Source organism: Kogia breviceps, chromosome 3, assembly GCF_026419965.1.
Source record: "Kogia breviceps isolate mKogBre1 chromosome 3, mKogBre1 haplotype 1, whole genome shotgun sequence".
Lineage (NCBI taxonomy): Eukaryota > Metazoa > Chordata > Mammalia > Artiodactyla > Physeteridae > Kogia > Kogia breviceps.
The window spans coordinates 64,688,561-64,696,355 of NC_081312.1; positions in this window are offsets into that span (position 1 = coordinate 64,688,561).

Below are 7,795 nucleotides of genomic sequence, written 5' to 3' on the forward strand. Positions count from 1 at the left end.
CTTCTGAAGCAATGGGTACTATAAAAGATTTGGGTTCCGTGTGCTCAGGGTTCCTCTCCTGTAATGTGACCCTCTGCATGTACAGGTGTCACCTGGCCCTCTTTGCATTGTCCTGTGGGAATTGGAGCTTGGAAACCAAAACAAGAAAATGGTACTTTGACTATTTCATTTTTTTTCTTTTTAAATTAATTAATTTATTTATTTTTGGCTGTGTTGGTTGGGTCTTCATTTCTGTGCACAGGCTTCCTCTAGTTGCGGTGAGCGGGGGCTACTCTTCGTTGCGGTGCGCAGGCTTCTCATTGTGGTGGCTTCTCTTGCTGCGGAGCACAGGCTCTAGGTCCGCGGGCTTCAGTAGTTGTGGGACGCGGGCTTCAGTAGTTGTGGCTCATGGGCTCTAGAGCGCAGGCTCAGTAGTTGTGGTGCATGGGCTTAGTTGCTCCACGGCATGTGGGATCTTCCCGGCCCAGGGCTCGAACCTGTGTCCCCTGCATTGGCAGGTGGATTCTTAACCACTGTGCCACCAGGGAAGCCCCTACTTTGACTGTTTCTGTAAGTAATTAAGTCTTTTGTGTCTGACCCTGGAATCTCATGTCTTCTGCCAGTACCCACGAAACTGTGCCAAACTAACTCGTTAGCTTGCAGACCCTTCACAGTTCTTGACAGTTTTGGTGGTGAGAATGCGACAAAGGAGAGACGTGGTTTCCTAGAAGAGAAAGGATGATGGCCCCACGGGGCAGATTCAGAGATGAGACATACCCTGGTATCCAGTAGTAAATGCTCTCGCTCAAGTATCGGGTGGGTTAGGGGAACCAGGGTCCTCCGCTATCCTACTTGTTAGTTAATCATTAGAGGCTGAGCGGCGAGAAAGATGATTGAAACAAGCTGCCAACACAGTGCCTTAGTGGTTGGGCATGCTCCTCTGGGCAGGTGGAAGGAGGAATCTTAGGGTAAGGGGACGGCTCTAAAGATAATGTAGCTGTGGCTGCTAAGCCAAGGAACCCCCCAAACAGAAATAAATGGTGACAGCAGTGAGGGGCATGTTATTCAGTAGAGCCCTTTGGGTGGTCTGAAACACTCCACATTTATTCAGGTGAACTGAATGCGAAACCTTGCTAATGGGCTCAGAGCTGCTCTCTCCCTCTGTGCCCCCTTCTCTTCTATCCTGGCTTCAGTTTCATTAAGGAGGAAGATGATCAAAGGTGAGACTCAGTGCATCCTGCCTTAGTATGCTGGGGAGCTTCGCAGAGGGCAGAGAGTCAAACTTTCATGGCTCCATTGGATATAGGTACCCAAGTCATTAGCCTACCCATTCCTGTGGGAGGAGGGGCACCAGAATTCAACTAGTGGAGTTTGGGCAATTTTTGCAGTGGAGAACGGAAATTTATGTGACCCTGTTGGGTGCAGCCGTTTGGGCCTATTCAGTGTACTGCTGTAGCTTCCACTGGTGAATGCATAATGGGTATTGATGTTTACATGTCTGTGCTATCGATGCTTGTCAGTGCCAGAGGTGACAGTCATGTTCAGGAAGAGATGTATGTAGAGAAATACTAGTACCTTTGGATCCCCACAACCCAAATGACCCCTTTGAGCTACAAGGCTCTATGACTAATGGCGTAACCATTTAGAGTCTGGCAAAAAGAGACATCTTCCACCTGAGGTGCTCCTTGGATATTTGGACTCCTGGGCCCTCTTGCCCCCTGGTAGTGGCTCTCCTTTTGTAAACAGCTAGGAACTTGCTACTGGGCTGTTCTTGGAACTGACTCATGGAAGCCTTTTGACTCTCCGGCATGATAGTTTCCTTTCAGGTGAATCAGCTGGACTCAAACGGGATGGGGAGGCCAAACCAGCCTCACTGTCAGAGGTAAATGCTGTATTCCAGCGTGCAGCTGACCAGGCTCCAGTAGCGTCTCAGCTTTACATGAAAAAGGGGCAGCCCTCCCTCTGGGAATACTTTACCTCTTGTTCTGCTGCCTGGAGCAAAACTGCTGGTTCAGTGGGGACCTCGGTTTACAGAGATTACCCTGAGTGCTAAGGTCTACTTCTCTGATGGTTTGGCTAAGCTTAAACCTGATGGTATCTGCTGAGCTTCTGCTACTATCAGCCTCAGTGTCAGCTCTGCAGAACCAACCATGGGCATGCTTGTTCCATTTGCTGTTAAAACTTAAGGCTGTTCTCACAGCCCTGGCCAATACTCCCCTTGATACAACTTATCTTTTTACTGACCCCTGGTCTGTAGCCAATGGTCTAGCAGTTTGGTCTGTCACTTGGAAAACTACAGATCTACAGATCGGTAGGTTAAAGACATCCTTTTTTTTTTTTTTTTTTTTTTTTTTTTGCGGTACGCGGGCCTCTCACTGTTGTGGCCTCTCCCGTTGTGGAGCACAGGCTCTGGACGCGCAGGCTCAGCGGCCATGGCTCACGGGCCCAGCCACTCTGCGGCATGTGGCATCCTCCCGGACCGGGGCACGAGCCTGTGTCCCCTGCATCGGCAGGTGGACTCTCAACCACTATGCCACCAGGGAAGCCCTAATTTATTTATTTTTTAAAATTTATTTATTTATTTATTTTTGGCTGCGTTGGGTCTTCGTTGCTGCACGCAGGCTTTCTCTAGTTGCAGCACACCGGGGGCTACTCTTCATTGCGGTGTGTGGGCTCCTCACTGAGGTGGCTCCTCTTGTCACGGAGCATGGTCTTCAGTAGTTGCAGCACGTGGGTTCAGTAGTTGTGGCTTGTGGGCTCTAGAGCACAGGCTTAGTAGTTGTGGCGCATGGGCTTAGCTGCTCCGCAACATGTGGGATCTTCTTGGACCAGGCTCGAACATGTGTCCCCTGCATTGGCAGGTGGATTCTTAACCACTGTACCACCAGGATAGTCCCTATTTTATTTTATAGTTTACATGGAAACTCTATTTTCTCTGATTCTTAAATATTCACCAGGGTTTTTAAAAGCATATGTCAAATGTCCTTACATGAACATTTTTACAGTACAAAATTGAACTCTTTACTAATGGTTGGTCAAACTGTTCATGAGAACCATCTACTTTGCTCCCTCCTCAATGAGGAAAGGCTAGTTTAGTAGTGTAAGTGAGAAAAAGAGGGTAACTTGGATCAAGGTGGTGGCACTGAGGTAGAAGCAAGATATGGTGACTAAGTAGATATAGAGAGTGAGGGGGAGGAGAGAGTCCAGGTTTCTGTCCTGAGCAACTTGGTAAGTGGTGACATTCACTGACATGGGGACTTGGGGGAAATGATCAGGTGTAGGGGTGATCCTGTCGACGTCAGTGGGTTGTAGGTGATAAAGGGCTTTGTAAGCCCTAGAGAGTCATTGGAGAGTTTTAAATGAGGGCGTGATATCAGATTTGCTTTTTTTTTTTTTTTTTTTTTTTTTGGCCACATCACGTGCCTGTGGGATCTTAGTTCCCTGACCAGGGATTGAACCCGGGAACTTGGCAGTGAAAGCATGGAGTCCTAACCACTGGACCACCAAGGAACTCCCCAGATTTGCATTTTAGTAAGATCATTCTGGTTACAACGTTAAACATGGATTGGAGGGGATAAAAACTCTGGTAGGAAAACTATTTAAAAGGCTGTTAGAGTATTAGACAGCGCATGGTGGTCAAACTAAGTTTGTTGCAGTGGAGATAAGAAGTGGATAAAATTGAGAGATGTCAGTGGTAGAGGAGATTTGGAAGTCATGGTTGCTGACCAGATTTTTGGCTGACTCAGTTGAGTGGTTAGTGAATTTTTAATGAATTTTTGATTCATTAAAAATTAATATAAAGCAGTGAATGGGTTTGGCATAGGAGAAAATGATTTAAGTTTTTTTTTTTTTTTTTTTTTTTTTTTTTTTTTTTTTTGCGGTATGCGGGCCTCTCACTGTTGTGGCCTCTCCCATTGCGGAGCACAGGCTCCGGACGCGCAGGCCCAGCGGCCATGGCTCACGGGCTTAGTTGCTCCGCGGCATGTGGGATCTTCCCGGACCAGGGCACGAACCCGTGTCTCCTGCATCGGCAGGCGGATTCTCAACCACTGCGCCACCAGGGAAGCCCGATTTAAGTTTTTGATGTGTCGAGTTTGATGTCATGAAATATTTGAGTGGAACTGTTTAGTAGTCTGACGAATATGGAGAGATAATAATCGGGAAATGGATCTGGGCTGAATGTATATATATATATATATATATATATATGTATGTATGTCATAGATAGATGGTTAGTGAAGTCAAAGGAAAGGATGAAAGTTCCTAGGAAGCACATAGAAGACAGAGGCTGTTAATCTGGTGTCTAAGCTTATAAAGCTCCTGAAATTATATGTAAAATTTCTGGGGAGCTTTCCCATTGCTTTAATCAGATTTTCAAAGTCATCATTTACTTGAAAGGATTAAGAACCACTATTACAATCTATATTTGAAGGTTTTTGCAATGAACATGAATTAATTAATAATTTAAAAAGCATATAATACTATACGATAGATTGGAACATGGCAAAATGGGGAAAAACTGGCAATATCTATGAAAATATGTTTACTTTCCTAATCTACAAAAACATTTTGGAAATCAATAAGAAATAGAGTTCCATAACCCCTATTCAAAAACACTTGGGACTATAAATATTTCAGAATTCCGATGTTGGGGGGCTTTAGAAAGGTAAATGGTGTATATTATTTAATATTCCTAGTGAGGCCCAGGGCAATATGCAGTTTATCAAATATATTTTTAGTTCTGCATTGAACTATATGAATATTCACAGTAAATGAGTAAATAAAACTATAGTTTTGCATCAGTCCAGAGAACGTTTTGCTGGCAAAAGAGTTCATATCAAGCCAGATTATGCTACCAAATGGGTTGTGAACAATTTAAAATTTTCAGAGTTTTTTTGATTTGGGGGATTGCAAATAAGAGATTGTTGATTTGTACCAACATTTCAGTAAAACACTGGGCAAGAGCAGAAACATGTCACAAAAGAAGAAATAGGAAATAACCAGAAAGTATATAAAAAGGTATTTAGGTTCACTGGTGATCAAAGAATGCCAATTAAAATAAGGTATTTCATTACCTGTCAGATTGGCAGAGGTTGATAACCTAGGATTGGCATGCAGAGCTGGGTGGGAAGCTTCACTGTGGGAAGCACCATTCTAAGATGGCCCCATGATCTCTGCCCTCTGGTGTTATGTCCTCTAGAACCCCCTCCCCTGGATAGGGGGTAGGACATGTGATTTGCTTCAATGACAACAGTGATGGGATGTCACTTTCATGATTATGTTACATTTTTAAAGACCCTATCTTGGCAGACTGGAGAGGAGAGATTCTATTGCTGGCCTTGAAGAAGCCAAGTGCCATGCTTTGAACTTACTATGGAGAAGGCCATGTGGCAGGGGACTGTGGGCAGCCTCTAGCTGACATCCGGTAAGAAGCCAGTTCTCATTCATACAGCTACCGAGTAGAAAATTCTCCTCTAGTTGAGTGTCCAGATGAGAACACAGCTCAGCTGACACCTTGGCTGCAACCTTGTGAAACTCTCAGTGAAGGCCACAAGGAAACTGTACCTACACTCCCCAACCACAGACACTTTTATGCTTTTAAGTTTGTTTATTATGTAGCAATATAATACTAAAACATTCATGCAGGTAGAAGTATATATTGTCTCAAGGTGTATCAATATTTAAAAAACAAAAAACACAGCAAGCAAACAAAAATATATATAAGGACTTCCCTGGTGGCGCAGTGGTTAAGAATCCACCTGCCAATGCAGGGGACATGGGTTCGAGCCCTGGTCCAGGAATATCCCACATGCTGTGGAGCAACTAAGCCCGTGCGCCACAACTACTGAGCCTGTGCTCTAGAGCCTGTGCCACAACCACTGTGCCTGCGCGCCTAGAGCCCATGCTCTGCAACAAGAGAAGCCACGCAATGAGAAGCCCATGCACCGCAACGAAGAGTAGCCCCCGCTCGCCACAACTAGAGAAAGCCTGCTCGCAGCAATGAAGACCCAATGCAGCTCCCCCCCACAAAAAAAAGATATATGTCTTTTGACCCAGCAGCTCTACTCTTAGTCTATAGACAGTTAAATTATATGTTCAAGGATATTAATTGAGATGAGGCTTAAACAGTAGAAAAGTGGTAACAAGATGAATGGCTGTTCATTGAGGACTGGTTAAATTATGGTGTATTTATACTTAAAAATGATGTACACATTTAGTTTATGTTATGGAGAGACAGCAGATAGTAAATGGTATGTACTAGATACCATAATGGGCCCAAATCTCCACCTCTCCCTGCTTTTTTACTGTCAAAGGGCATGATATACTTTAGGTCTGTTATTCAAAAATGGTTTTGCTCATCTCAAAGCCCAGAATTAGGCAGAATTTCCCTATCAGTCACAGGCAGTGCTGGACCAGGGTGTGGGGAGAAGAGCCAGCCTCTGGAGGAGCAGACAAATTGGTCTTCCGGTGGGTAGCTCATTCCCAAGAAGATAGGTGAATATCTTGCGTTTCCAGTTCTTTCCAAATTTCCAAGCGGGTAAGTCATTTTATGTCCCCAATTGGAGAGGGGCTAGGAATGCACTGAAGGAAAACCTTTCCTCAAGGAAATCAGGAGTGAGAGCAATTCTTCCCTCGATGGCAACACTGGCCTTTGATTTTGCCATCCAGGAAGAAAGTGCTGGAGGTCACCTGTAGGCTTGGCCACAGAGGGGTCAGTGGTGGTGGAGACCTGACTTGAGGGGCATGTCTGAGTCCTCTGCCCTTTCTGTGGTGGCAGCAAGAGGCACATGAGGATTGGGAGAGCCCTGAGAATCTTTGGGTATTTCTGGAGGAGAGCCCTGGGAAAGGATGAAGCAATTTAGATGTTCATGGAGATGTGGCCTCACTTTGCAGTTGGAGGAGATGGGGTCTGGGGACGTATTGATTACACATTCCTGGGGCGACCACTCCCAAATTGATAATGCAGTCCAGACCTTGCTTCTGAGTGCCTATTTCCTGCTATGTACTGGACACTCTAATTTCCTCTTCTTGGCCCCTAGGACCTGATCCTGATTCAGTGCTTGCCATCTCAGTAGATGGTACCCCCAAGCATAGTTATCCAAATCAGAAACCTAGGACTTACCCGTATTGCTTCACTTTTCCTCATTTGCCATTTCCAATCCACCATCAAGTTTTGTTGATTCTACCTCCTAAATAATTGATGAGAATTGTCTATTTTTCATTTTTACCTATATTGCCATTTTTCCATTAATTCCTACCTCCCCTGAATCCATTCTTAAAGTAAAACTCTTTTTCAGTACTCACAACACTTCTGAAACCAAATGTAGGTTTTTCTTCCCCACACCAAAACCAATTTTATCACATCAGCTGGGTGTCCTACGATTCAATTAAATTCTGACACTGTCTACCTGGAGTTAGTGTCAGATCCCACAGGCTTAGGGCCCAGTCCCTCAAGACTTCCCCTGCTTCAGACACCAATGGAAAGTCTGGACCATCGTATTTCTCACCTACTGGCTATAAATCAGGGGTTCCTATGATCCTCTGCTGGGGTTTGATAATTTACTAGAACTCAGGAGAACACTTTACTTATTATTACTGGTTTATTATAAAGAATACTTAGAGGGACCTCATGGTGAAATGGTTACCATGCCTGACTCCAAGAATACTCAGGAGCAGCCAAATGGAAGAGATGTATCAGGCAAAGTATGTGGGAAGGGGCAAGGAGCGTCCATGTCCTCTTCAGGTGTACCACCCTCCCAACACCTTGATGTGTTCACTAACTCAGAAGCTCTTCCAACCCCATTGTTTTATGGTG